The sequence below is a fragment of the Schistocerca piceifrons genome, chromosome 1, assembly GCF_021461385.2.
Source record: "Schistocerca piceifrons isolate TAMUIC-IGC-003096 chromosome 1, iqSchPice1.1, whole genome shotgun sequence".
NCBI classification, from domain to species: Eukaryota; Metazoa; Arthropoda; class Insecta; order Orthoptera; family Acrididae; genus Schistocerca; species Schistocerca piceifrons.
Window position 1 is genome coordinate 1,186,430,981 of NC_060138.1, and position 5,731 is coordinate 1,186,436,711.

A 5,731-nucleotide genomic window follows, 5' to 3' on the forward strand; every position below is an offset into this window, starting at 1 on the left:
GATCCTACGCAGTGCCGTAGGGGACCGCACCGCCACTTCCCAGCAAATTAGGGACACTGTTGCTCCTGGGGTATGGGCGAGGACCATTCGCAACCGTCTCCATGAAGCTGGGCTGCGGTCCCGCACACCGTTAGGCCGTCTTCCGCTCACGCCCCAACATCGTGCAGCCCGCCTCCAGTGGTGTCGCGACAGGCGTGAATGGAGGGACGAATGGAGACGTGTCGTCTTCAGCGATGAGAGTCGCTTCTGCCTTGGTGCCAATGATGGTCGTATGCGTGTTTGGCGCCGTGCAGGTGAGCACCACAATCAGGACTGCATACGACCGAGGCACACAGGGCCAACACCCGGCATCATGGTGTGGGGAGCGATCTCCTACACTGGCCGTACACCACTGGTGATCGTCGAGGGGACACTGAATAGTGCACGGTACATCCAAACCGTCATCGAACCCATCGTTCTACCATTCCTAGACCGGCAAGGGAACTTGCTGTTCCAACAGGACAATGCACGTCCGCATGTATCCCATGACACCCAACGTGCTCTAGAAGGTGTAAGTCAACTACCCTGGCCAGCAAGATCTCCGGATCTGTCCCCGATTGAGCATGTTTGGGACTGGATGAAGCGTCGTCTCAGGCGGTCTGCACGTCCAGCACGAACGCTGGTCCAACTGAGGCGCCAGGTGGACAGGACTACATCCAGCATCTCTACGATCGTCTCCATGGGAGAATAGCAGCCTGCATTGCTGCGAAAGGTGGATATACACTGTACTAGTGCCGACATTGTGCGTGCTCTGTTGCCTGTGTCTATGTGCCTGTGGTTCTGTCAGTGTGATCATGTGATGTATCTGACCCCAGGAACGTGTCAATAAAGTTTCCCCTTCCTGGGACAATGAATTCACGGTGTTCTTATTTAAAATTCCAGGAGTGTATATTTGTCCAATGATTACCCGTGTATCATGATCATTTCTTCTTGGTGTAGCAATTTTAATGGGCAGTAGTGTATTTAAAATCATCGGCACTTCACACTGACTGCTGAGTTTTCTGCAGTGAAACAATTAAGATTATACACCCCAATTAACATTGAACTGGTGGAGAAAAGTCATCAGAACCAACGAGATAAGTAGACACTCCAAGCGTTTCATTGGACACATGCTCATGATCTACGGGTATGTTAGTTGAACATTTTTGGCTAGAACCTAGTAAATAGACTTCGTTAGACCCGGAAATGTGAGCCTGCAGCGGGTCTCAAGGCTGACTAGCCAGAGAGGCTGAGTGAGCCGTGCAGCTCCTGTACAGAGACAGGGATCGATGAGTGGGTGGAGGCAGGGAGGGGTCGGGGCTGTGTAGGCTACCAGGGGGTGTCGGCGTCTCAGACGGCGGCGGGCTGCAGACTCGTCTGCGGCTGCAGCGCCGGCCCCGCGCGGCTTGCGCCTGACGTCCGCCATTGTGGCCTCGTCCTCCGAAGCGCCGCGACGCCCTGAGCGCCTGCGGCCGACAGCAGCCGCCGTCCTCAATGGGAGCTCCTGGTGTCGAGCGCCCCGCCGTCGGCGTCTGCAAGGCGGTTGTGGAGGCGCCGGGCGTGACACGGATATCCCTAACGGGGGTCGACGAGACCGTTCGTACCAGCGGGGCACCACTCAATAGCGTTCGAGCCACTCATTTTAAGTAGCTTGCGATTTGGCTTTTTTAACACTGGGACTCACGATAATTGCAACAGCCATGTTCGAGGCTATTCGGCAAATCAGTTACGATATGGCTCGAAATGGAAAAGACAGTGAAAATCCGGAGATGTGTTGGGCAACGTCTCTAGTGTGTCCGCCGATATTGTCAAGTCAATATTTTCAGTTCTGAGCGCACAGTGAGCATGCAGAGCTGCCTAGATAAATAGCGTCTCCCGCCAGGTGTGGGAACCCGTTTACCGGCCGGTGTGGCCGAGCGGTTCTGGGCGCTTCAGTCTAGAACCACGCTGCTGCTACGGTCGCAAGTTCGAATCCTGCCTTGGGGATGGATGTGTTTGATGTCTTTAGGTTAGTTAGTTTAAGTAGTTTTAAGTCTAGGGGATTGATGACCTCAGATGTGAAGGCCCATAGAGCTTAGAGTCATTTCAACCATTTTTTAAGAACCCGTTTCGAGGTTTTGCCTGATTTTATGCAACCGTACGTAACATACCTGTCACGCATTTGCTTCTTCGTGACAGCAGTTGGCCGCACGCTACAAGCACAACGTCGATGAACCTGCAGTCATTTTCGACAGGAACTGTTTTATCTGGATCGACGAGACCATTCGTACCAGCGGGGCACCACTCAACAGCGTTCGAGACACTCATTTTAACTAGCTTGCGATTTGGCCTTTTTAACAGTCGGACTCAGGATACTTGCATCAGCTATGTTCGAGGCTATTCGGTAAATAAATTGCGATCGGGCTCAAAATGGGAAAGACAGTGAAAATCCGGAGATGAGTTGGGTAACGTCTCTTGTGTGTCCGTCGACATGGTGAAGTCGCTATTTTCAGTTCTGACCGCACAGTGAGCATTCAGAACTGCCTAGATAAATAGCGTCTCCCGCCAGGTGTGAGAACCCGTTTCGAGGTTTGGCCTGATTTAATGCAACCGTACATAACGTACCCGTCACGCAATTCCTTCTTCGTGACAATAGTTGGCGGCACGCTACAAGAGCAACGAAGACGAGCCTGCAGTGTTTTCTACAGCTACATCTACATTCATACTCCGCAAGCCACCTGAAGGAGTGTGGCGGAGGGTACCTTGAGTACCTCTATCGGTTGTCCCGTCTATTCCAGTGCAGCGCTGTTCGTGGAAAGAAAGATTGTCGGTATGTCTCTGTGTGGGCTCTTATCTCTCTGATTTTATCCTCGTGGTAGGAGGGAGCAATATACTGCTTGACTCCTCGGTGAAGGTATGTTCTCGAAACTTCAACAAAAGCCAGTACCGAGCTACTGAGAGTCTCTCTTGCAGAGTCTTCCACTGGAGTTTATCTACCATCTCCGTAACGCTTTCGCGATTACTAAATGATCCTGTAACGAAGCGCGCTGCTCTCCCTTGGATCTTCTCTCTCTCTTCTATCAACCCTATCTAGTACCGATCCCACACCGGTGAGCAATACTCCAGCAATGGGCGAACAAGTGTACTGTAACCTACTTCCTTTGTTTTCGGACTGCATTTCCTTAGGATTCTTCCAATGAATCTCAGTCTGGCATCTGCTTTACCGACGATTAATTTTATATGGTCATTCCATTTTAAATCACTCCTAATGCCTACTCCCAGATAATTTATGGAATTAGTTGCTTCCAGTTGCTGACCTGCTATATTGTAGCTAAGTGATTAAGGATCTCTCTTTCTATGTATTCGCAACACCTTACACTTGTCTACATTGATATTGAATTGCCATTCCCTGCACCATGCGTCAATTCGTCGCAGATCCTCCTGCATTTCAGTACAATTTTCCATTGTTACAACTTCTCGATATACTACAGCACCGTCCGCAAAGGCCGTGCGGTTCTAGGCACTTCAGTCCGGAACCGCGTGACTGCTACGGCCACGCAGACTACAGTTCGTAATAGACCCACCTTGAGTTTTATCTCTGCTCACATGAACCGCTGGCTACGAATGCAACATTGTGGTGCTGACAACGAGCTGTATACCAGAGTAGAAAATTGGCCGCCTTCCGTAACGAGGCTACTGCAAAGTTGGTGCAAAGCTACGGTAAATGTCTAAGTCGGAGCGGCGACTGCATAGAGACCTAGCTTGAAGGTGTAGGTAACTGCTGAAAAATAAAACATTTATGACTTTCCATTTCACGACCGATCGGACCTTATTTTCCAAATACCCCTCGTACTGCCAAGTTAGGACTCTAGTACATACTTTGCAGCAGTACTTCAGGCCATGCGCAGAACCTAATGAGGTCGACTATTAATACTTAGCGATCTCCTGACACATTGCCAGCAATGACTCAGAAAATACAGTTCTTGGGCAACGGATCCGTCTCTTTATTCACAGGAAGTGAAAGTGACATCGGTAGAGGACCTCAGGTTGATTCCATATTTCTAGATTTCAAGAAGGATTTAGTCAGCGCACCCCAAAAGCAGCTTCCTACGAAACTGCGTGGCTATGGGTTTCCGCTAAAGCTGTGCGACTTGATTCGTGACTTCATGTCAATTTTTTTAGAAATTTGAGCGTCTCCACACCCACAGCGACTTGGGGACCATCTCAATAGATCTAATGTCACCTCCGTATTTGTTAGTTACTAATCGAGGACTTCGCGTGATGTGGGGCCGTGATGTTATCCGTGCTTGGTAGGATTACCCACTAACAAGGTCGCGTCGAGGAGATAGTGGACGGAAAGCAAAAGATTGATGGCGGTTTCAAGGGCAGAATAAGAAAAGTGCCGAGGCAAGCGTAAAAAAAGAAAGCTCTGCGATAGTCTTGTCAGTAGGAAGAGCAGTAGCGCTTTCCTTGCTATCTGCGACACATCACACAAGGGTACGGTAGTTGTTAGTTCTGGGTATCGTGCAGTGCTCGGTACAGTTGTGGTAACTTAGGCCGTCATAAAGAGTATCAGCCCTTTCGAGGAGGGGTACTGCTAGGCTGGGCACATTGCGAAGTCTCCTGGGCCACCTGCAGCATCTGCACTTGTAACATGCCAAGATTGTCATATGTGGTCGATGGGTTATAAATCGATTGCTATGGAGGGATTTTGGTAGTTTTCTTAGCGTTTAGTATGCAATACGTCTTCCCTGCTTTACCTGTTGATCGGCGAGTTTGCAACTGAGCGTGCCAGTTAATTTTGCTGTGCTGCACGAAAAAAATTGTTCAAATGGCTCTGAGCACTATGGGACTTAACATCTGAGGTAGGCAGTCCCCTAGCACTTAGAACTAGTTAAACCCAACTAACCTAAGGACAACACACACATCCATGCCCGCGGCAGGAGTCGAACCTGCGTCCGTAGCGGTCACTCGGTTCCAGACTGAAGCGCCTAGAACCGCTCGGCCACTCCAGCCGGCTGTGCTGCACGAGTTCACCAGTATTTGTCATGTTTGTTGTTGGTGTTATCCATAGGTGGTTAATTGAGTCTAAGTTGTAGGATTTTTTGGCGGTTGTGTTTCCACCTATGATTGTGATCGTAGTTAGCAATATTAAGATTGAAAGGATTGTTCGAGTGTCTCGTTTGCTTGTAGAGTTGTGTGGCAAGTTTTTTGGATACCTCCTCGAAAGTCTCAAGGCATATTCTCTGTGGAGGTCCACGGTGCGTGTATACTATGGAGCGTTGCTTATGATACATAGCACTTTGTTCTGTATGATCTGGAAGCGCCGCAGACGTGTTGGAGCTGCGTATCCCCAAACAGGAGCTGCATAGGTCGTCAGTTATCTAATTAGTGCTGTATACATGGACCACGACACCCTCCTATTCAGTGTGCTTTGCATGTTGATGTAGAGCTGTTTGAGCCTCACAATTGCTCGGTTGGTTAGAATTCAATGCTGTCTCCCCCCCCCCCCTTCCCCCGCCCCACCCCCCCATGTAAGTTTCTGGTCCAGCCAGCGTATACCGAGGTATCTGAATAGATGAATTTCTTGCAGAAACGTATTAGGCGTGTGTGTAGTGATATTTGTCTGCAATTTTGGTATTTGTTCAGATGTTTCGATTTGCTTGTGAACAGTAGAGCCTCGCACTTGTTGATGTTTACTTTCAAACGTCATCGCAGATTTGATTGCTGCCTG